The sequence below is a fragment of the Ambystoma mexicanum genome, chromosome 2p, assembly GCF_040938575.1.
Source record: "Ambystoma mexicanum isolate Mex_15411 chromosome 2p, UKY_AmexF1_1, whole genome shotgun sequence".
NCBI classification, from domain to species: Eukaryota; Metazoa; Chordata; class Amphibia; order Caudata; family Ambystomatidae; genus Ambystoma; species Ambystoma mexicanum.
In genome coordinates this window covers 628886541-628912097 of record NC_090923.1, presented here as the reverse complement: position 1 = coordinate 628912097, position 25557 = coordinate 628886541, and the positions used below count along the sequence as shown (strand labels likewise).

General features: G+C 46.6%; 1 protein-coding gene across 3 annotated transcripts in view; it reads right to left on the bottom strand.

Moving 5' to 3' along the window:
- INKA1 (inka box actin regulator 1) overlaps positions 1-25557 on the bottom strand; it is a 347423-nt gene that overhangs the window by 103785 nt on the left and 218081 nt on the right. The gene's annotated exons all lie outside the window — the stretch shown is intronic.

The window sequence follows — 25557 nt, the reverse complement described above, 5'->3', positions numbered from 1 at the left end:
AACTGTTTTGACACAGTTGATCAACGATTTGAGAAATGAAATGGTTACAGCACAGGACATGTTACGGCACCGTATGGACGTTATGCAAGACGCCCTACATGGTAGTCCTCAGGGAGCACAGGCGCCGATGGCTACTGCATCTGGATCTGGGACTACGGCACCCCCACAGGAAACTATTAATGTGGTTATGCCCACTCAGTTTCCCTTGGCCCCTCCGGAAAGGTTCACGGGTGATCCCAAAACCTATAGAACCTTTGTAAATCAGTGCCGACTCCATTTTCTTTGCCGTCCTACATCTTTTCCTGATCTAACCACAAAAGCAGCCTTCGTGCTTTCCCATTTAGGGGGCACAGCTGCTGCTTGGGCTAACCCTTTGTTGGAAACAAACAGCCCTTTGTTGTACGATTGTGACGATCTCTTGACTGCTATGAGTAAAGTCTTTGACATGCGTTACTCTACTCAAGCCATAGATTTAGAGTTGCTTAACCTACAACAGGGCAGTCAACCCCTTATGTCTTACGTTGCCCGGTTCAATCAACTGACGGCGGAAACCCAATGGCCTGACAGCAAGAAAACGGCTGTTTTCTACAAGGGTCTTTCCGAAGAACTGAAAGATGCCTTATCTACAGCTCCTGTGGTTCCTACGGGTTTCCCAGAGCTGCTCGATTTGGTTCTACAAATCGACGCCCGAAGGAATGCTCGAAAGGGAGAGAAAAAGCCCTTCATGCCAGTCTCGGGGCGGTCAGAGACACCAGCAGTCATCTCTAACGACCCTGAACCCATGCAGATAGGCGCCGTGAGAGGTCGATTGTCCAATGCAGAACGGGAGAACCGAAGAAAAAACCACTTATGTATGTACTGTGGTTCTTCCAAGCATTTATTGGCAACATGTCCTAAAAAACCCATCAAGCGTGCGGGAAACGCCAAAACTCGACATTAGCAGGAGTCCCTATGTCGAGTGTTTCATCGGACTCCGTTACCATTCCTAAACATGCGCCTGTAATAGTTCAGGTGACGTTACGTTGTGATGAGCGAGAAGTGGTTTCCAAGGCCATGGTTGATTCTGGAGCCACCAGCAATTACATAGACATCACTTATGCCAAGACATGTTCCTTACCCCTTGTAAACAAAAAAAGACCTGAAACGGTGAACACCGTGGACGGATCTGTTTTGATTTCTGGTATGGTAACCCAGGAGACGGTACCTGTTCAGATGACGTTATCGAATAACCATTCAGAAGAAATCATCTTCGATGTTATTGCTGCTCCGCAGTACGAGATCATACTTGGTCTTGCATGGTTAACCCTTCACAATCCTGCTGTTGACTGGGTTTCGGGATCGCTCCAATATCCTTCGACTCATTGCAATGAACATTGCTTTACCAGTCAGGAGGTGTCAAATAAACAACACATATTGGCCTCTATGGTGGAGGATTCTACTATCAGCGTTGTACATCAATGCGACAATATCATACCATGCGAATACGCTGATTATGCTGATGTCTTTGATAAAGGCCAGGCAGAACAATTACCTCCTCATCGACAGTACGACTGTCCTATCGAATTGATTCCTGGTGCCAAAATTCCTACAGGCCGTGTTTATTCATTAACACCTAAAGAAGATGTCGTGTTAAAAGAATACATTGACAAAGCGCTAGCAATGGGCTTTTACGGCCCTCACAATCTCCTGCTGCATCTCCTCTATTCTTTGTTCCTAAGAAAGAGGGAGATCTCAGACCATGCATTGATTACAGGGCACTTAATGATATCACCATCAAAAACCAATACCCCTTACCACTAATAAACGTTCTGTTGGATCAGTTAGGCACTTCCAGTTATTTCACCAAATTGGACTTGCGAGGTGCATACAACTTGGTTCGCATTCGTGAAGGCGACGAATGGAAGACCGCTTTTAAGACACGGTATGGTCTTTACGAATATTTGGTGATGCCTTTTGGTCTGTGCAATGCTCCCGCCACATTTCAATTCTTCATGAATGATATATTCAGAGACATAATGGACCAATTTGTGGTTGTCTATCTGGACGACATTTTGATCTACTCATCATCTTTATCGGAACACGTCAGACATGTTTCTACAGTCCTACAAAGACTCAGGGAGAACCATCTTTATGTGAAAGCCGAAAAATGTGTCTTTCATTCACAGGAAGTGGAATTCCTTGGTTACGACATTACCAATCTAGGTGCTCGAATGAGTCGTTCCAAGGTAAAGGCCGTCTTGAATTGGCCGATTCCGCATAACGTCAAGTCACTACAGTCTTTCTTAGGCTTTGCGAATTTCTATCGCAGATTTATCCATTCCTTTTCCAAAACAGTAGCTCCTTTGACGGCTTTAACTAGTTCCAAAGTTCCTTTCTGTTGGAACCAACATGCCCAAGCAGCATTCGAAAAGCTGAAGGAAGCATTTACCACTGCACCCGTGCTCCAACATCCGGATCCTGATCGCCAGTTTGTCGTTGAAGCGGATGCATCCAGTGTCGCTATTGGTGCAGTGCTCTCACAAGTTTGCACAGAAACCAAGGAAGAACACCCAGTGGCTTTCTTCTCTCGCAAACTCACCTCGTATGAATGGAACTACACCGTCACTGAGCGGGAACTACTGGCTATCAAAGATGCTTTCCGAGAATGGCGTCATCATCTTCTTGGGGCCAAACAACAGGTGTTGGTGTACTCTGACCATAGAAATCTCCAAGCATTCAAATCCATGAAATGCCTTACGGCCCGTCAGGCCAGATGGCATGTCTTTTTTGCCCAATACGATTTCCAGGTCACCTATCGTCCTGCCCGAGAACATGTTAAGTCGGACGCTTTGTCCCGTATGAGTAAAGAGGCGCAGGAAGAAAAACAAGTACAGATTCAGCTGTTGGCAGATCATGTAATTTGTAGTTGTTCGGTTCAACCGTCCCTAAAAACCGAAATACAAGAGTGGGTAAAAAATCATCCACAAGTAGTCCAGGATATGAATCTGGACGTGCATAACGGTTTACCATTCACACAAGGAGTACTTTATCTACCAACTCCTTCAATGCGGAATAAAGCCCTCAAATGGAATCATGATTCCTTGATTGCAGCCCATCCTGGACGGAAGAAAACACTGGATCTGCTCAAAAGGTGGTGCTGGTGGCCATCCATGGCAAAAGATGTTATAAACTATGTATCTTCTTGTTCTGTATGTATCCAATGTAAAAATACTCCTGGTAAACCAGTGGGCTTACTCCAGTCCCTACCTGTCCCTAACAAACCATGGGACATGATATCTATGGACTTTGTGGTAGAACTCCCCCCAAATCAGGGATATGATACCATATGGGTCGTAGTGGATTATTTCACTAAATTGGCTCTATTTATTCCCTGTATTGGTTTACCAACTGCTACTGTTCTGGCTGAACTATTCATCCAACATATATTTCGTTTCTTTGGTCTACCATCAGTAATCATTACTGACAGGGGCTCGCAGTTTGCGTCACGCTTTTGGAGAGCTTTAACATCTGCATTAGTAATTGATGATAGAATGTCCAGTGCTTATCATCCTCAAACTGACGGACAGACTGAAAGGGTCAATTGTACTATGGAACAATATCTGCGGTGTCTGTGTTTGCAATACCAATCGGATTGGCTCACGGTACTGCCGGCGGCTGAATACGCCTATAACAACTCTTATCATAGTGCCATAGGCACTTCACCGTTCTATGCTCTCTATGGACAACACCCCCGATCAATACCTCTGGATTCCGGTCTATCCTTGGACACGCCTGCCGCAGGCCGTACTCTTCGTGATCTGAAGAGATTACAAAGAAAGGTGAAGCAGCAATTGGAGCAGGCTAAACGACGTGACAAATTCTATGCCGATGCTCATAGAGTATCCGCACCTGTCTATAAGGCTGGTATGAAAGTCTGGCTATCCACTAAGAACTTAAGAATTCCAGGCAAAAAGAAATTGTTACCTAAATACATCGGTCCGTATGTAGTGCTCCATGTTCTTAATCCTGCTGCTGTACGTCTGGCTTTGCCACAACGATGGCGGGTGCATCCTGTATTCCACGTCTCACTCATTAAGCCATTCTCTGAAGCTACTAGACTGCCTGTACGGCCTGTTGCTATTTCTGTGCGGGGGTCTGATGAATACGAGGTACAAGACATACTGGATATGAAACTACGTTCTGGTAGACCATATTATCTGGTGGATTGGAAGGGCTATGGTCCCGAAGATAGGTCCTGGGAACCTCTTTCCAATATTCATGCTCCTGCTTTATTGAAGCGCTTTCACACAAGAAGGGGAGAGGTTGTCCCTTTGGGGGATGGCACTGTCATGCATGCTGGACGCTACGCTCGTAGAACAGCTAGACCGTTCTACTCCAAATGGAAGTTATTCGATACGTTACCGGGAAAACGACGTTTGCACCTTTCACGTCGCTAACTTCACGTGACTTTTGCTTCGTCACGTGAACTACGGTATTACGTATTTAAGCAGCGTAGAAGCTTCACTCGCTGCTTCTGATCGTCTCTATTGGCGTTGTGTAGCTGAACCTCTGATCTGCATCCTGGCATATTTCTACAGCTACTTTTGGGCCTTCGATAGCGTGTGTTCCGCCACACGCTGATTCCTGGAGCTATCCCTTCGCGTGATATTCACACGCGTTCTCTGTCTTCAAGCGTGGCTGGTCCGGACTGCGGGAATCCTGCCCGCGTGTAATTCCACACGCTCACGCTGTCTCTAAACGCGGCTGTTCCGGACTGCGGGAACACCGCCCGCGTGTTATTCCACACGCGCTCTCTGTCTTCAAGCGCGCCTGGCTAAGGCTGCGTAAATCCTGCCCGCGTGTAAAATCCACACGCGCTCTTTGTCTTCAAGTGCGGCTGGCCAAGGCTGCGTGAATCCTGCCCGCGTGTAAAATCCACACGCGCTCTTTGTCTTCAAGTGCGGCTGGCCAAGGCTGCGTGAATCCTGCCCGCGTGTAAATCCACACGCGCTCTTTGTCTTCAAGTGCGGCTGGCCAAGGCTGCGTGAATCCTGCCCGCGTGTAAAATCCACACGCGCTCTTTGTCTTCAAGTGCGGCTGGCCAAGGCTGCGTGAATCCTGCCCGCGTGTAAAAACCACACGCGCTCTCTGTCTTCATACGCGGCTGGCCCAGACTGCGCGAATCCTGCCCGCGTGTAAAATCCACACGCGCACGTTGTCTTCAAACGTTATTTTCTTCGCGGCTGTTTATAACCGCGTGTACTTCTAACTCCTGCATCTGTGGAATTAACAGAAGGATTGATCCCTATAGTGGGAAGGAAGCCTTTCAAGGATTATTGGAAGGTGACATTGAACTGAACTTTGGACGCTATCCTGTGGTGAATTCAACCCGTATCTAGCGTGAGCCTCGTTCCGTTCGGGATAAGTCTCCCTTACTAATTTTCCCTTCCTTGTCGTTTGTTCTTCATTCAAATCCATCAAGAGACTTCTGGATTATTCTACCCAAATCTAAAGGTCAGTGTGAACATTCCTGTTATTATCTAATTCAACATACTCAGATTGGAGCAGTTATTCATGATACTTTAATTTGTCCTAGGCTGGATTACTATACCTTACCCACGCCCTTTCCAGTGATCCATCGCTCTGCCTGTTTTATCAGCCAGAGGGTTGTATCATTTGGAAGGTCTTTTATTGACTTCACGACTATCAAATCGTGTGAACAGGGATCCGGAAGACCCTACCTCCTGTATCCTTTTGAGTATTGTATCCTTTTCAGTTAATACTTTGGTACATTCTGACACAACCCTATCAGATTTCAATACGAGATTGGCCAGTCCATTAGGGCCCGTTGCGCTAGAGAAACGGATAGATTTAATTACCCTGAGGATCATGTCCTCATCAAAGTCCATGTGTGCAATTGCAGTCTGGTCCCATTCCAACTGAGGAACAACCAATATTATTTTTGCATGCAACAACCTCTTTGTTGTAAGCGTGCTTATGATTAATTCTGGATGCACTCCGGCCACTCCCCGGCAGCGCGCCGCCCTCCTTTAATAGGCGGCAAATGAAATCATCCAACTCATTCATAATAAAATTGTTGAATTTCCACGCCAGGTCTGTGGATTTCAGGTATGTGTCCACGAGCGAATTCACCCTTGCAACCTTACCCCTGTTCCAATTAATCTGTAAACCCGAACTGCTCACTACTAAACCAGGTACACACTGAGTCAGATGCTAACCCGCTCTTGCTTTCACTGCAGTTTTGGAAAACTTCAAAATTCTGCCTCTATTAATGCATGATTGCTATATCGCGTAAACTCCACAGTACATTTCGAGCAGAAGGCCCCAAGCCTGTCATCCACGAAGATGTAATCAAGCGTCGAGCTTGCTGTACCATTTGACCAAGTCGAACTGATTGGGGTTATACTATGGAAGGCCTCATGCAGTGACAAAAGCCCCATATCTTCCATAGTAGAAAACCACCTGATACCATTCCTCCCTTTGGAGGTGTGCTGCGATCCCAAACCAATGCAGTCAGAATTGAGATCCCCTACTAGGAGAATGTGTCCCCCGAAAACAGCTTCAGGCCAGTTTGACACAGAGGGTACAATAGCCTGGTGGAATATCTCCAAACACCCTATCCCTGTTTGCCAGTGGATGTTCACCAGTAACAGCTCATATGGATGACCCCCCCACCCCAGAACAACATGATTGGCTAGTGCTCCTCTAGCGATACTAAAAGTCTTTAACTATTATTACCGGATGAGCAAATTAAGGTTAAGAGGCCCCCTGATGGATGGCCCCGGATGCCCTGGGTCGCCGGATGGCTGGTGACCACAAAACCATCCAATATAGGTGCTTGTGGTAGCCAAGTCTCCTGGAGGGCAATTGTATGGGTGGTCTTGAGCTTAACCCCCAGAGCTGGCTTGGTAAATAAATGCCTGTGACCCCTAGTGTTCCAGGAGATCCAGTAGAGGGACTTGCCTCCAATGTAACCCGTGGGCAGAGCATCCACATTTCCTGACACCTTTTCAGTGGACTCAGTGAACTCATTTGACTGTGGATGCACATCCATTCATTCAACCACCATACCCACGGACTCCGAAATGGCTCCTGTATTTGTGAAACAATGTCAGTTACCTCTCGTTTCCATGGAATCCCTCACAGAGATTAAGAATTTAGAATCTCGGGGGATAATTTGTCTGATGCACAGTACCTTTAACAATACGGTAATGGGGATACTCAAACCAAACGGCCAATGGAGACTATGTGCAGACCTGAGATAGTTGAACAAACGGGTCTACATGTCAAGATGGCCACTTCCCTATATCGATTAGGGGCTGGCACAGATCCATGGGTCAAAGGCGCACACTGCCATTGACCTGACCAATGGCTACTAGACAGTACCCGTGAGTTGGGATGATGAGTCCAAGCTTGCCTTTACCTTCGGGGGCAGCAGTACACGTGGACCTGAAACCCCTTTGGATACATCAACTCTGGCAATGAGTTCAACATCTTTCTACATAAGGTCATACCCAACTTGGCAAAAGGGGAAACCTGGCCTATGTGGATGATGTTCTGATTATGAGCATGACTGTGAAGGAACATATAGCAGAAATCTGCTATGTTCTGAATCAGTTGCAGAAAGACGTAGCAAAACTGTCCTTTCAGAAGGCACAGTGGTGTAAGAGTCGAGTGAACTTCTTAGGGCATGAGATCACCCCTGAGGATCTTAATCCTCAGGCAAAGAAGGTGGAAGCTTTGATTAAATTAAAAGACACTACTACTCTGTGAGAATTACAAAGCCTTCTTGGACTCTCCAATTATAGTCGCAAGGTAATTGAAGACTATACAGAGGTTACTCGACCCATGGTCATTTTAAGGCCACAGTCAAGAGAGAGGGGGGCCCGGAACAAGCCGAGGCAGTTAAATAACTGAAAAGAAGCCTTTCCCAGGCTCCTTGTTTGGCTTACCCCATAAAGAACAAGGAGTTTTCTTGGAGACAGGGTTCTCAGATACTTGCCTAACAGCGGTGTTGTATCAAAAGCATGACATGGTCAACAAAGTCATCTCGTGCGAGAGCAAGACTTTGGGACTCATTACGAGTCCGGCGGTAACCTGCTGGTTTTTCCAGCTCGGTTACCGCCGGACTCGAATTACCATTCCGTCTCCGTGATTCCCAGAACTACGGGGGCATTACAACCCTGGTGACCCGGGAATTCCAGAGGCGGAATTTGGTTAATCCCTATTCCCATTGAGTCCAATGGGAATGGGGACCATGGAAACACCGGCACCATCTTGTGATGGTGCCGGTGTTTCCACGTCTGCCTGCAGGCGGGCGGTGTTAAACCCACCAGGTCAGACCTGACGGGAATGACACCTCCGCCTGCAGGACCCCGAATCACCCGGTATGGAAACAACTGTGGCAGCGGGTTTACCACCACCATTATTTCCATACCGGGTGACTCGTATTTAGGCCCTTTGTCCTCTGTGCAGGAAAAATTCAATGACTGCGAGAAGGCACTCCTGGCAATGGTGTGGGTGTTGAAAAATGACTGCCCATTCATCCAGGGGGAGCACACCATTGTCGTTACTCCTCACCAACCCTTGCAATTTCTCCAAAGTGACAGAATCTGGACGCGGAACATCAGTAATTCAAGAATTACTTCCTGGATTCTGTTCATGCAAGGCTTTCCTGTGGAGGTCAGATATGAACAAAACAAGAAGATTCCCCTAGCGCAAGGGTTGGCAGACTTGCATGATTATGCTCAAGAAAACTGTCTAGAGGACGAAAGTCTAATGACCAACAACAACATGGAGGTGTACTTAACTTCCCCACAAAAAGTCTATGAAGAAGACATGTGTTAGGGTATACACACAGTCTATGTCGATGGGTGCTCTTACCATATTGATAACAATGGGGAAGAAGAACTGGTGGTTCCCACAGTTACCCAGGCCTTTGGAATGCCAGATACCCCGGAACCCTCTGCTGGTTACAAAATAGGACCCCAAAGTAGTCAGGTGGCAGAGTTGATGGCCGCTCATCAAGCCATCTACAATGTAGTGCACCACCAACTTAAGTAACTGGTCATAATCACTGACTCTGATTATGTCAGGAATGGGTTTGTTGAGCACATGATTAACTGAAAGAATCAAGGCATGCTTTGTGCCAACAATAAACCATAAAATCATGCCAAGTTGATCCAGTAAATTGACGATCTGGTAACCTCCAATGAGATGACATCTATTGGAAGAAAATAAGCGGTCATTCCAAAATAGAGGGTCCAGATAAGACTGTGAAGGACCTGGCTGACCAGCTGGCTAAAACCAGAGCCCGGAAGGGGGATTTTATAGAAACGGAATCCCTACTGGGAGAAATCCAACTTGCTGCTGTCACAAGGTCACACACCTGTCTGACAAGTGAACTCTCGACTGCCCAGTGGAGTAAAGATACCCCCAATGCAAATTTGATCACTTCACAGAAAGAGGACCCGATCATTGGAAAATTCTATCAATACATTGAAGACCCTGTTGGTAATAAGAGCCCTATCTGGCTGTGGCCAGTGGTTGCTACCTACTTCATTCCGAAGCCTGATGTTGACCCACACCCATGACGCGGCCACTGCCGGTCATAGGGGTTTTCACATGACATTAGAAATCTTGTGGGAGGTTGCCTACTGGCCACACATGGGCCAGAGCCTCAACACCTACCTAAAGGGGTGTCTTGGGTGTGCTCAATATCAACCCAGTTCACTCACACACAGAGCTCCCCAACAAAAAAGGGGAATGACACTGCCTCAGTCAGATTTGCAAGTCAATTTCATGGGGCCAGTGATACGCTCCTCTAGAGGAAACAAGTACATGTTGACTGTGACATGCTTGTTCACAAAGTGGGTAGAGTGTCTTCCATCCCCAAATCGTAAGGTGCAGACAGCTGCTGCACTAATGATCAACCACATCTTCTCTCGTTTTGGCCTCCCACAAAGGATTGGGTTGAATCGAGGAAGTCATTTTACCAGTGAGGTGATGGTGAAGATGGGGGAGATTCTAGGGGTAAAAAGAAAACTCCACATTGCCTACTGCCTGGCCTCAAGCGGGGGGTGGGGGTTTTGGGTAGATATATACAATAAGACGATTGTGAGTATTTTAAAGAGGTTTGTGGCAGACTCTGAACCCAGTTGGGACAGCCGATTACTGCTTGTCCTGATGGCTATTAGGTCTACACCATCTTCTGCAACAAAGGTATCTCCATTTGAGCTTCTGACTGGATGGAAAATGATGTTACCTCAGCATCTGCTCTATACAACTCAGGAGCAGACACTGATGAATGCATCCACCACTCATGAGTACATTGAAAACATAAGGAAGCACCTTCAGCATGCTTTTGCTTATGCTCAGCGCAATTTAGAAAGGTCGGCCGAAGGAATGAATACCTATTATGATTTAAAGACCACCAAGAAAGAGTATGAGGTAGGTGACAATGTTTACCTGTACAATTTTCAAAGGAATCAGTCCAAGGAGTTGAAATATCTTCTGTCTTGGCGTGGTGGCTTTGAAATTGTAGATAAAATATCGCCTGTTGCCTACAAGATCTGCATCCCAAAAGGAGAACAGACAGAAGAAAAATGGGTCCACAATAATCAGTTGAAAGCGGTCACCCCAGACAAGCTTTAGGACTGCTTGAGGAGCCAAATGGAAGTCGAGGAATGAAAATTAAGAATGAAAAATCAGATGGAAAAGAAGATAGATATATATACAGGGAGTAATTTGCTTAGTGCTCATTGTTATCGAATGAAAATAAATAAATAAGGTTTTGTGAAATGGTAAAAATTTCTTGTGTTATGATTGTAGCTGCTGTTGTTTTTGTCAATTCTGTGTAAAGATTCCAGGGAAATATGTTACGTAAAAAGTACTGATCCTCTCTTTTTTCCATTTGCTAGAAAATTAACTTCATTTACTTCCAGCCTGGAGGCAAGAGGGAAGTCCGAGGGACCCCGGAAAGAAGAAAGAAAAGAGGTGCCGTGCTACACCCCAACCAAAAGATGGAAGGGGAGGCTTGAGTGCCCACTCCCTAATTAAGGAAATTGGGGCGGGCGGGCTCCAACCAAAAAATAAATATGAGAAGAAATAAAAAGGGGACTTCAGATGAAAACCCCACTCTGCTCTTCCCCACAAAACAATAATGGAATAATAAGGTGGGGCATGTGGGGTGTAAAGGCCCCAAACCAATGGAACTGAAGGGCCCACTGGAAAAAATGACCTGCCAGCTTTCATAAAAGAACCTTCATGCTGAAAATGGGCCTAGTTAGGCAGACTATGTGGGTGTGCTTCTGCGGTTGAAATCCAGAGAAACCTAAAACAAACATGTCATCCAAGTGCAGCTTGAAAAAGCACATCACATTGCTGGCTGAGACATAAATGCAGCATTTTTCGCTGAAACTATCACCCATCAAAAAGGTGGTGCAGTGTGGTGCACAGACCCACTTTCAGCAGAAAAACGAACAGCAGATAAATAAAAGTGTATTTTATTAATGACTGAAACAGCCCCATACTTTCAGCGCAAAATCAAAGTGAACCCTTATCAGTAAAACACAATATATGTGAAAGAATAAAGGCTGATGTTAGAAAATGCAATCTTATGTTATTTATTTTATTTATTGTTTGCTTGTTAAGCGCTTATACAGCAAGTAAAATACAGTTTCAAAGCGCCCACACAGTGAAGGGAGGTAACAAGGGGGGGTGGAACACATAGCAAAACACAATATTTAAAGCAGTGTAGGGAAAAAAGGACGAATCTACTATGCCTTGTGAGTATTCAGAACGTGCAAGTGCAGCAAGGAAGAGGGCAGAGGAGATAAGTGCTGAGGAGTCCAAGCTCATGGGTGAGCCACAGATGAAGTGCTCGGATTGTTGAGAGCTACACGGCCTGGACCCATGTTAGTTGTAAATGGGATCCTCCAGGACGTAGGGTGTGCCAAGGCAAGCGCTGAGGGTAGGCAGGAGCTGGGGTGATTGGGTGTGGGAGGTCAAGGACCCCGAGGATGCATAAGGGCCCTGGTCACCAATCACAGCAATTGTGGAGGAGGGAAGAAGGGAAGGAGGAGGTAAAGAGGAAAGTCTTGAGGAGCTTCTTCAGGAGCAGAAAGTCCTGCTCAAGGCGCAGAGGGAGGAGGAGGCTGTTCCATAGGATAAAGCCAGCTGAGGAAATCGATCGACCACCATCCCTCTGTTTAGAGAAATGCTTAACACCCAAAGAGTTGGTGCCAGAGGAATGTAGTGGTCTAGAGGGAGAGTATATAGTAAGATAAAGTTGAAGATAGCGAGGTTCCTGGGCCCAGACAGCCTTGTGAATGATGCAGAGGGATTTGAATTTTGATCGTGAGCCAATGAAGACTTTTTAGGGCAGGAGAAATGCTGTCCCTGGGCTTAAAGCCAAGGATAAGTCTCGATGCCCTATTCTAGATTAGCTGGAAGGGTATCAGAATGGAAGAAGGTAGATTCAGAAGGAGGCTATTGCAATAGTCAAGCTTCGAGAGAATCAGGGCTCGGGTAACATTGAGCCTCTGGGGGAAAGGGAGAAAAGGGAGAATTCCTTTGAAAGTGGGCCTTCTTGGCAATGTACTGAGTGTGAGGGAGGAAGGAGAGAGAAGAGTTGAAGATGACTCCAAGGTTTCTGGCTTCAGAAGAAAGAGCAGGGGGAAAGCCCAAGGAGGAAGGCCAGAGTAAAGGGAAGAAGGAGGGAGCAGGGGTCCCGAAGGGAAGGATCTCAGTTTTACAGGCATTGAGGCAGAGATCGTTGGAGGTGGACCAGGACTGGATGGTAGATAGGCAGTCAGGTATGATAAAATATTGCTATTGTTTTGTACCACGGCTCTCGGGTTTCAAGGCTCCAAAGCTCTTGAATCTCTTGAATATACTGAACTGGATCTTCGTCGTCACGCATTTTGTGTGATTCTATAGCCCTTATGTCTGGTGTGTCAGGGTATTGTGTCCGTAACGCTTGCCACACCGCTGCTCTACAATTTGCGAATGGTGACCCGTCATGTGCCGTGTTTTGTATGGTCACCCCTGGGAACTCCGCCCTCTTCCATATGTCATTGCCGCATCACCCAATATCGATACCAATAATCCCTTCACGAAACCCACTGCCAGCCTGTGGCCCGCTGTCAACTTCTCTGTTTCATATATCCATTTCCCAGCTCCCACACTCAATGAGGGTAATCTGCATTTAACATATTCCTTGTCTGTGTGTTTCCAGGGTACATACTGAGGCCTTGTACCTCCCCATTCTAGTAGGGGCATCTGTGAGTATGCTGCCCTCTCCTCTGGTGTTGTTCGATACTGCCTGATATGAATATGCCCTCTCTCATCCTCAATGTCTGTGCATATGTCTGTGGGATCTAATATGAGTATCCGTTTTGTTTCTTTGTGTGCTCTAGACAGTCGTGCCCTGAAATGTGCCAATGCTGTCTCCTCCCTCCTGCGCCCTGGAAGATCCCTTAGTCTGCTAACGTATGCATTTGGTGTGGCGCACCTGTCGGGTGTGTGTTGCTTTTGTTTGTCTAGATCAGACCCTCCTCCCCTTCGTTCCTAAGACCTGCATTTCCATGATGTCCCTGCACCCGTCCTCTTGAGGTAGAGTTTGCTGTGCTCCCCCCTCTCGTCCCGCTGTGTCTGTCTTCATTGTCAGACCCTACTTCCATGTCACTGCAAAAGCCGTCTAAGAAATACAACTTGCCTTAGCTGGAGTCGGTGATATGCTCTAAATCAAGATCTATATCCATTAAATTGTATTTGATCCCACCTTTCCATAATCCTAGGTGTACTGCGCCTTGTCCTTCTGAGCTGTCCAGATGTACATCGGTGCTATCTAGTCTGTTGGCCTCTCTCCCTCCCTTCTTTTGCTCTCCCATTCTAGTTTAGCCTGCTCACCAGCTGGCCGTATTGCTCGCTCATCCTCCTCCTTCTGCGCTCATTCGCTCACCAGCCTGTCTATTTTCAACTTTCTCTGGTTCCTCTATTCGTACTTACGTGTTCCTTGCTGTATTATCGGTCTTCTCCATTCTGCCAGTTTTATCTCTTTCTCCTCACTCCCCTTTCTCTCCCACTCATCCCTCTCTTTGTCTTTTCATTCCCTTTCTATTCTCTCCGCTCGCTCCTTATCCATAAGCTCCTTCTCTTCTTTGTTCCCTTTCTTTCCGTTCCAGTCTCTCCTTCCTCTCCTTCTCTTCTCGTTCTAGCCTACCTTCCCTGTCTTTGTCTCGTTGTTCCTCCTTCTCCACTTGAGCCACCCAATCAGGCCTTCCCTGCTCCCTTTCATGCCCTCTATTGCCCTTGGTGCTCCTTCTGCAGTCTTCCCTTTAAGTTTCAAAAGTATTTGTGCTGCTAAACACGCTTCTGTACCTATGCACTCAAATTCTGCCTTTGCGCGCTGCAGCCCCTCCCCGTTTACTTCGGAGCCGCTGGCGGGCTGCCCTACTGCTCGCGGTTTCTCCTCTGGAGTATATAGTGGTGGTTTATATGTTGGGTTAGAGTACCCCTCTGCCACCCATATTTCTCTTAATGGATATATTCTCGGCTCATCATAGGTGTCATCAGATACTACGCTAGGAGGGGCAGGGAGAGGTGCAGAATGGTCAGACCCCTCTTCCTTAAACGTCCTGCTGGTTCATCATCCATACCCGGTCTCCCGCACCCTCCTGAAACATGCGCCATAACTCGAATATGGCCATGCATTTTGCCAACTTCTTCCGCTTGTAGGTGTCCTGTAAGCGTGTCAGTAGTGATTGCTGCACATCCCTCTAGAAACTGCCGTTAGGCGGCCTTGGTTTCGTTATCTTTTCTTCAGTACCCTTTTACCAATGTATTCTATATTTAACAATGTTATCTTTGTATAGTGGCAAAGTCTTACAAAGATGTTGAATGGGGGTTACTCCCCCGACCATACCCTGCTACATCCTGTACATTATGTGTTTACCTGAGCTCTAATCGAGGGTTTCGATAATCCACTGTTAAGGAAAAAGGGTTCCACTGTAATGGATATATATTTCAATTGCTACGAGCCTTGCTTACTCTGCACCTTACACGGCATACTGCGCATACAGCCCCTCCTTCACAATTGCTGCCGTCTTCAGCACACCACCAGAATCCTGCGCATGCACCTTCCACACACCGCCACTTGTTCACCTCTCTACCAATCCCAAGTCCACAACACTAGCTCCTCACTGTCAAAACTCTCCGTCCTATGCACCGTCCTAAGGGTGACGTCACCAAGCTAAAACCCCGGACCAAATGAATAACAGTTTGCACAAACACCAAAATGACAACCTATTGCTCCCTCTCCCACACACAATTCCCCAACAACCCTGTAACCCCACGGCTGTCTTCCCACCTCTCCAGGGCAGAGTATACTCCTATGTTGTTGTGACTAACTGCACCTGTTAAGTCACCAAATGTGTGAAACGCCTCTTTACAGGAGACTTAACCAGTTAATGCAACTTCCGCAATCTAGGACAGCTCCAGCTAACATAATACCGTCATCTATGCTCCGGGCTACAATGCCCAATTCACAGGTATCCTTTATTTACATACTTCTATGATCTCAGCCGTTCAAGTCGATAGCCCTGGTTGTTCACCAGACCCTTTGACTTAGAAGACTGCATGCTCCCTAGACATAGTAAAGGGACGACTACTCCGCTCAGGTCCCTACTTAGTAACACTATTAATGATACTAAAACACACTGTTAATACTGTCAACAATTACTCCCTCCTCCCGATAATTACTCAACATCCTCCCTTATGGTCACATTTGCTAATTGTCTGGACTAATACTTATGTTCTGTGTACGTTGACGCTGCTTGGCTGCTGGCTCCCAGTTAACCGCTTGCCTCGCCTGCCTGGTCTGCCTGCCTTGGACCCTACACCGAATGCAGGCAGGATAATTTTCGAACAGCTCCCGACGACCTTTCTCCGGTTAACACTTTCCCGGTTGTCTCGCAATGCCCGCGAGGGTCCCACAGCCTTTCAGTTCCGGCGGCAAAAGAGGCAGCTTCTGGTCGGACTGATGCCATAAACCATCACCTCTGCTACCAACTTGGTAGGGAGAACTCCCAGACAAGCAGGGTGGATTGCTAGGAGTTTGCGGACATCTAACTCATGGAAGACCTAACTCCTTCCCACTCCCAAAAGGAACGCAAGTCCAGACAGGTAGCAAGTTCAACTGTGGTTTATTACAGCCAACAAACCATCAGGGATTAGCACATGGATAGAAGTCCAGGCAAACTCAGCAAACACTGGCTTGCAGGCCAGTTTTAGGCAAATTCACATCACAATGATGTCACAACCTGGGCCATTCTCCTACACCTAAACCATAAACCTATCATCGATTATGATTGGGTGTTGAGTGGCAGTTCCCTTATAGTGGTCCCTAGAGAGGTTAGCTTACTGGTCCTCCCATGTCATTTGTCAGGCCTGGATCAGCCCCAAAAAGTATTACTTCTAAATGTTTCAGTATGCAGACTCAATGATTGGTTGGTGGGCTCCGTTACCCACCCCTAGGGCCATAAATTGCGATTGGTCTAGCCGCTAGCCCCCAGGCCTGAGACCCAAATTGGTTCTCAGCTCAGAGTGTACCTGTTGAAGGTAACATGTGCAAATATGTTTCTACGTTATATCCGCATGTGAACCACCAAAACTATGAGAGTGCTCCTTTCCCATTGTGTAACTCCGGCTCTTGGTGTAACAACTTTGTTGCCAGTCACTGTCTGGATCATGAGACCTCTGCTCTTCTCAGCCGTCAATTCTTGGCTCGTCATCAGCTCTGCTGGACCACGTGTCCAGAGGCCATGTTTGCGAACCTCTCGAGCTCTGAATTAGTATTTATTTTGGAGGATTATTCAGGTCTGTCGTGCCGGTGTTACTTCATTTCAGGAGAAAGAATGTTGTCTGCAACAATGCGACCTTGGCAGTGATCCTGTTCCACACATGGCAGCTGTCTGGTTCGCATTGCATTCATCCTAGCCTCAGCTTTCTGTGATCGTTGTGGCCTTCTGTGACTTCCTGTGCCATAGTCTGGTTTCTACTGCATGTGCTTTCCCATAGTATCCATAGGTTAGTGGGTTCCGGCTTTGCTGGGTTCACCAAGTGTTGCTGTGTTCTGTAGGGTTAGTTGCATGTGGGCGTCTGCAAGCACTTACACAAGATCTTCTTGGCTTCTTGCGGTTTCTGTGTTGCTGCGACAAGCTAATGACAAAATAATAAATGTGCAGGCAGTATGTACATGTTACTGTCCTCTAATTTATAGAACTGTATGCCTGTGTTCTTCATGTGTTTGGGTGCGTGACTGTGTCCCGGTGTGCAGATGGCACGTGTGCTTTATGTCTAATGCTACTATGTCATGTTGACTCTAACGACTAGATGCATGACTTCTTGGTGCTTTAGTCGAGACTGGCAACGGAGTGGTCTTTGGTTACATCCTGCAGGTCTTCATCCAACTTGCATAATGTGCACACTCCTCTTGGATTATAAGGTTGACTAAAATGGTATCTTTCATTGTATTTGTCCATCGTAGGGACCGTGGTGATTGGTGCAAGCTTGTGCGATCGGCGGCCATGTTGTCTTTGGCTTTTTTTCCGGTTCCAGTATTTTGCGGGTGTGGGAACAGGGCCAGATTTCGATCTTCCCTCTTCAACTCCAGATTATCGTTCTTCGCCTGCCATGCCATTACAAATGGGGAAAGGCCATATGCAAATCTGGCTTGGTCTCATCCTAAAAGGGGCAGTCCAGCCGGAACTGCTTGATCACATCCCGTCTGCACGAGACCACAAGCATCGCCAGGCATGTTTTGGCCTTGTTGTGCCTTATCAGTGAGGAGTAGCTTAGGTTTCTATGCCCAGCAGGCACAGGGCCCACATCTGAGCCCACATCTGGGCAACCCGTCCTACTTGACAGCTGCGGTGACAACCAAGTCTCTGCAGCACAGGGCTGTAGTTAAGATATGCTCCCTTGTACCAAAGCTATGATGATCACAAGTAGGCCATGAGGGTGACAGGTTAAACTCTAAAATAAAGTTATGCCTGAGTTTAGGCATGGTGCACACATGTGTCAGCTCCTGTGAGTCAGCTCAACTGCGGAAGGTGATGTGTATTCTGGCCAGATGGGCTGAGACATGAACATGAATGGCCGTGCCACTTCTTTGATCTCTCTGTGAGGGTAGGTAGTATCCTCCACCAGAGACAGCCACCCACCCACCAGGCAGCTTCCCTGGGCCCAGGCATCAAAGGAGCATACACATTCAAATGGAGTAGCCTCACACCAGAGTGTTGCATTTTAAAAGGCCTTTGATCCTAGTGAGAAGAGAAGGAGGTTGGGTTAGAGTAGTTAGGAGGGCTCTGCAAAGTGGAAGGAGTGTTCCACCATTTTGCTTCTCTCAACTCTCTCTCCTTCCTGTCCCCTTCACTTCCTCTAGAGTAAAGCACTTTGGGTGTGATGTCAGAAGAGCAAAGCCCACCCATTTTAAGAACAGGGATTGGACCACTAAGGCAGGCTAGCTTTAGTCTAGTCACCTGTGGAACTTTACCTTTAAAAGAAGTGGCCTACCAAACTTCTTTGATACACTCTGGAACAACACCTAAGAAGGATTTACTGGACCTCTTCTGACATTGGTAAAATCTCTCACTTTGATCTATAACTGCACTCACAACCTTACAAGATAGTCTGCAATGTAGCAGCCTTTTAGTCCATGCCACTTAGGAATCATGTATATGGGTGCCACTCCCTATTACTCTGGGTGGTGTTCGGCCCATGCTCTGAGCAAAGAAGTCTGCCATGGATCATTTTGTTAGACAATGTCCCAGAGGAACCAAGCATATGTGTGACACTACCCATTCCTCTGGGTGGGATTCACCACATTTTCCAGGCAAGACAGACTGCCACAGATCGGTCCATTAGACCATGTCGTCCCTAAGGGACCGAATATGTGGGTGGCACTCCCCATTTCTCTGGGTGGTGTTCAACCCATGCTCCAGGCAAGGCATTCTGCCATGCATCAGCTTGTTGCCCCATGTCTCTGACAAACCAAGCATATGGGTGCCACTCCCCATTCCTCTGGGTGGATTTCATCCCATGCTCCAGGCAAGGCAGTCTGTCATGGATCAGCCATGTATGATGAATTGCCATATGGCAAGGGTGTGACAGTCCTGTTGTTTAAAAACTTGTACTAAGTAATACAATGAGGCAGGCAATTCCATCTATGAAAGGGTAATCTGCATCAGTATCCTGATTTGCAGTGTCTGCTATACCAGTGGGACATAGCAGGTTCCGAGGTCACAGTTTCCCATTTCACAGTTGCAGGGACAACCAAGGCTCTGCAGCACATGGCTGCATTTTAGATATGCCTCATTGCACCAAAACTATGATGACCATAAGTAGTCCATGATGGTGACAGGTTAAACTCTAGAATAAAACTATGCCTCCGTTTAGGCATGGTGCATGGCACTACATATGATCATTGCAGCCACATCCAATTTGATTTCACACATGTGTCAGCTCATGTGAGCCAGCTCAGCTGTGGAAGGTGTATTCTGGCACTGACAGACTGAGCCTGCCAAATGACAGGACAGGAACCTGACTGTCCATGCCCTGATGCAAGGTATCACAAGAGATCGCCCGTTCAAAGGGAGTAGCCTCACACCAGGGTGCTGCTTTTTTAAAGGCCTTTTATCTTAGTAAGAAGAGAAGGGGTGGGGTTAGAGTAGTCAGGATGGCTTCCACTTTTTTGTTTCTCTCTGCCTTTCTCTCTCTCCTTCCTGTCCTCTCTGCTTTCTCTCGGGCAAATCATTTTGGGTGTGATGTCAAAAGGGCAAAGTCCACTTCTTTAAAGAAAAGGGATTGAACAACTAAGGCAGGCTGGCTTTAGTCAAGCCACCTGTGGACTTTTACCTTTAAAAGAAGGGGCCTCCCACCACTTTTTTGATTTACCTGGAACAACACCCAGAAGGATTTAATAGAGCTCTATTGAGAAAAAGTCCTCAACCAGTGAGTTGATGAAGGAGCAGTCCAATGCAGAGGAGAGCCCCTACCCACTGCCAGAGCATATTGGGGGTGAATCTTGCTATGGACCAGGACCTGCCACTCTGCACCAGAAGCTCCCACATCTGGCAGAGCAGACACAAAAAGCACTCACCCTGTCCTTGAGAGCAGTTCAGCAAAGCTGTAGTTCAAAGGGCGTGTCAGGTCGAGTCGTGGTTTAACCCCAAGTGGGTCTCCAACAGTTCGAGTTAGGTCCCGGTGTCAAGCAGTCGATTTGAGTCTAGCAGGTGACAGGCTCAGCATGGGCACAATGCAGTATTAAGTGGACTCTATGCGCAAGCAATTGTTAGAAGGTTTGGGGGAGTGCCACAAAGTAGCAGCAGCAGGATCCCTCAGCACTGATGGAGTTGAATTCGCTTTGATGGCCATCTGACAGGCTCTTTGCTGGTGGAACAAGGAACATTAGTAGATATGGGTCCTCATTACGACCCTGGCGTTAACCATGGCGCTATTAGCGCCATGGTTGACGCCGGTATTTTACCAACTCTGCCATGGTGAATGGCGGAATTACTGCCCCATTCCAAGGTTGGCGGGGCGGTAATTCCCCATTCACTATTGGCCCTTCCCCATTCCCATTTTTGCCCCCATAGGGCTCAATGGGAATGGGGAAGGTGGTAATTACGGTACCGCAAACTGCGGTACCGTAATTACCTCGAAAGTCCCTTTGCGGGTTCCTTCCTTAACGGCTGGTAAAACCAGCCATTAAGGTCGGGACCTGCAAAGCGACCTCGTAACTAGGCGGTAAGGGTTTAACGGCGCTGACACCTTTTACGGCGCCGTTAACCCCTTACCGCCTGGGTCGTAATGAGGCCCATGGTCTTCCAGCTGCTGTGATACCCAAGGCGGGGGCTGGAGGACAGGGCGAGTCCTTTTCGGGTGTGGCCAGTGATGCAGGTGGACTTGCATGGTATGTTTTTGGTAGCGGAATGAACATTGAGAGATGGATGCTCACAAAGGGCTTGCTGGATATGAGATTGTTGATGTTGTCGCTAATGCATCTGTGCAGCTTGTGAGACAGGTATTGGCCCAGTGCAGCTTGCTATTAGGCAGAATGGCATGCAGTACACTCTGGGACCACCACATACAAGTAGGACTACAGGTGTAAGCAGAACCATCCTTTGGTATACGTCTTTACTACACAGTTTTGTGGTAGCGAGCTGAGCAGCAGGCTTATCTCAAGAGTGAAATTGAGCAGTAAAAGAGTTTACACAGAGGTCTTACAATCACAGTGGTTCAAGTAGACACTTATACTCAAGGTTGTCTGGTAAAACACTTATTGATTTATTACACAATCATTTAGAAAACATTCACTAGAAGGAGGCAACTTAATATCATACACAAATAAACTTCAACACCAAAACCAATGAGTTTCTGAGCAAATTAGGCTCCCCTGAAATAGGAGCAAAATAGCATTTCAGTCACTTTAAACAAGAGAGTAAAGGCACAAGTTAATAGAATAGATCACAAATACTTTCTTAGGCAGTGCAAATAGTTTTAGTTCACTAGAGGACTCGGTTCAGTTCAATAGGCCTAGGCCAAAGTCAATGGACTAGTGTCTTGGCTAGGAAAGAGCAGTTCTTGAAGCAGTGAAGTCTTTGCCAAAGTTCTCAGAAGTAGTTTGCATGAAAAAGAATCATATACTGGGTCACAAGCTGATTAGGCCTACAAGTTGGGAAAGTTCCACGAACTTTCACCGCGAGAGATGCGTTCTCTCAATTGGGTTGGCACAGTACCTTAATATGAAGCAAAAGATGTAGCTGAAGGCGTTGGTTCCTGGCAGTTCCTGCAGATCTCACTGTTCCTGAGCCTCAGTCGTGGGGATAAGAGGGAGGACGTCGGGGGACTCCTGCACTGCATGGGATCGTCGGAAAACGCTGACAAAATGGAGTCACTTCAGTTCGAGTAGCTGTAGTCAAGCACACAAGCTGGTGTCCTTCCCCCTGATTAATCCTAACCAACTCCGAGAATGGTATCCAGGTGGCTTATGAGTTGATTGGTCCCACCAACTCAAAGGAAGAAGTGATCTTTGAAGGGGCTTCTCTGTCAAGATGAACTTGGCAATTTGGACCAGCAGCAGAGCTTCACCAGGCAAACCAATGGTCCAGGAGTTGGAGGAGCCGTCCTCTTCCAGCTCGTCTTCGGTTATTTCGTTCCAGTGGTTGACTCTGCTTTCCAGTCCAAGAGACTTGTCTTTTAAACAGTTTTCTCCCTTTCATTCCAGCCTAGCTGCCACTAACCCAGCAGGGTGGCTGTCCTTGCCAGATAGTCAGCCAGCCAATCACCACAGAGTGCATTTGGGTCTCCTAGGAGACTAAGCATGGGGAGTTTCGGGCACCTCCCTCACTTCCTGCCCACCCCAGACACTCATACGCCAGAGGCGGTCTTCAGTCCTGAAGCCCGCCAAAGGCATACAAACAAAGGGACCAAACCTAGTTTGGTGCGCAGAGACAAACACTAGAAGGACCTTTCCAAAAAGAAATGGCGAAAAAAGAAGACAGAGACCCGTTTAAAGAAAGGGGTTTAAGGCACCATCTTGAAAAACATGGCTCCCGCGATTATTAGCTACCGGTGTTCGCGGTCGGGAAAATCATGGTAGTTCGATGTAAAGCCACTGCCACCAGCCATTTCGATAAAAAGGGGTAGCATTTGATTTCTACATGGGTTTCTAGACACAGGGGATACTGGGTAACCCCTCCAGCTCTCAATAGGAAGATAGTGTGTGCTGGGTCTAGCAATTTACTGGGTCTAGCAATTTAAAAAGACTGGTAAAGTCAATTTAACTTTACATTCTCTAGGAAACAGTAGTCTATCCCAGAGAAGGTATTTAAACCTTTGGGAAGTCTAAAAAGACATCCCTGTGTCACTGTACTGAGGGTGCTGTGTAACACACATGAAAAGATGCCTACGGAGTTATCTTAAAACTCCATAATCACAGAACACAAGAGTAAAACACACATCAAAATACATGAAAGAGTGGGGAAAAAGGCTCACACTCTTTCCAGGTAAAAAAAATCAAGTCCTCAAAATCCAGCAAAGTTGCTGGGCGTCTCTAAGGCGAAGGGAATTAGCACATTTTTGAGAATTCTCCCTAACACTTGCAAACTCGGTCTTATTTACCTATACTATCCTGGTGGGAGGGATCAGATTAAATGGCCTCTTATGGGTGCTTCGAGCAGCAGCATGTTTGGTAATGGCATGAGGTCAGTGATTGTGTTGCTTATAGTTTTTGTTTTACAGGTGGATATTTAGTCCCATAGATGTCACAGTGGAGGTTGCTACTGAACATAGACAAATGGTAATTATGTGCTGTGTGTTCATGAAACTTGATGAAACTAGAGATTGTGGAGACTGGAGATGCTTCATTTGTATGGGCTTTTGTTACTGGCAGACCTTTTAGATAAATGTATTATAGGGCAATACACCTTTTTAGTCTCTGTGTTTACATACTTGCTTGTGTGGTGTAATATGGATCTGGTATTAAAGTAATATGCATTTGCAATTGTTTCCCAATCCTGCCCAGACCGTAAGATTGGATTGACAGTTTGAGGTGACTTGATGTGTATTTGAAGTGGTGGTCAGTCAAAAGGCCGAATCAATAATACCGAACGACAAAAATCTCAAAACAAAAATCTCGAAAAAAAAAAATATCGAATAATTTAATTATTTATTTATATGTGTTTTTGGGGGTCAGGTAAGTAAAAAAAAAGGGTTAAAATAAAAAAATTGAAAAAAAGGGGGGTTGGGGGGGAACCCCCCCATTTCAAAAAAAATTCGATATTTTTGTTTTCGGCCTTTTTTTTCGATATTTTTGTTTTCGAGATTTTTGCGTTCGGTATTATCACTATAAACCATTGGAAGTATTTGCGTATGCATGTGAAGTGCAAGAAGTTGTGGATGCAGATAAGATTTATGGTTGCTCAGTCGACTACCCCATTCTGGCTGCACTGCCATTATGGAAATGTCAAAGGCTGACAGAAAAGACTGCAAAATTGAAGCAAACTCTGGTCTTAAAATTTAGGAAGACTTCTACACAATACTTGAAGCGATTCAGAGATTACAGAAAGAAAAAAGGTAATACTTGGATCTCATATGTAACTGATTCCTTTGAAAACTTGACTGGCTGGGTGGAAGGTTATAAGGTCCCCACCTTTGAGGGTATGATTTGTGAAGTGAAGGCCATCAGAGAAATGTGGTCCAATAACTCCTCAAAGCCACATATCTTGGATCTGCTTCCACGAAGCTACTGAAGTCTAACTAACTAAGATCTGTGGAAGAGGAGCCTTGTTAGCACCAAATGTTGAGACGTCATCTCTTAATTCAATATGCCAAACACAACAACTCCTCATTGTGTGACTTTGTGTACCACCCCTACCAAAAGAACACACTACCTAACTACAGATGGCCTCGGTATAGCCCTATTCATTAAAGCCACTTCTAAACAGGCTTCCATCATGAACAACTTGAACATTTGGCTGCCGGGCTCTCTAACAACTACAGTCAAGGAATACTCGAGGACATGGCTAAATTGGGCTTCATTCAATGTGATGACAGACCATTCCAATCAGACGGTCAAGGCCTCAATCTTGTTTTGCCCTCTGATCCCATAGCTCCAGATTCTAGCAAGTAGCACCTTGCGTGGTCTAACCACATCTTTGCCAACTCCATAATGAATGGCATGCCCAACCTCATATTTTAGCTAATTTCCAATTAAAGATATAAAATTGACCCTGGAAACCGGTACCATGATAATCTAAATAATCCGTCTAATTGGTATTTTGGCTCTCCGTTGCTTGCCATCCTGGGTGCTCAGAACTCTGTAATGGCCATCACTGACTCTTCCATGGCAAGCACCGGGCTTCTTCCTATAATCTTTCTGGTTTGCGCTACACTCACTGGGCACCCTCCTTCCTGGACATTCCCGCTTCTTTTTGCGAGCCCATTGACTTTATATTTTTGGGAAGCAGTGCTCAGCTATCCGTAGCCCACAATGGCGGGTGGACCTCCAGTGATCCCCGTTTTTTCTATGCCTTTGTTGGGGTGCTTAAACTCTTCCTGTCACACCTTCTGCCCCCCAGAGCTGCATGATTTTCTCTGTGCTCGCCAGAGCTAAAAGCTGAAGCAAAGGAGTGAAGGAGTGGGTTGAGGTAAGATGGCATTGGCTTCATGACCAGTTCACTCATTACTCAACCAGTAAAGACTCTAAAGTGCTGGAAAGAGTTGTGTTCAACCGTCTTAACAATTTCCTAGACATCTACAACCTTTGAGACCCCCAACAAGTGGGTTTCCGCTCCTGTCACTCCACGGAAACTGCTCTCATGGCATTTTCCAACTTCATCGGCTCTGCTAAGCACTCCAACCTTCCGACCTATCCTCTATCCTAATTCTCCTAGAACGGTCTGCTGCCTTTGACACTGTCAATCACTCAGATCACCTTAATACTCTCTTTCTTTTGGGATTCGCCATTGAGCCCTTGCCTGGATTGAATCCTAC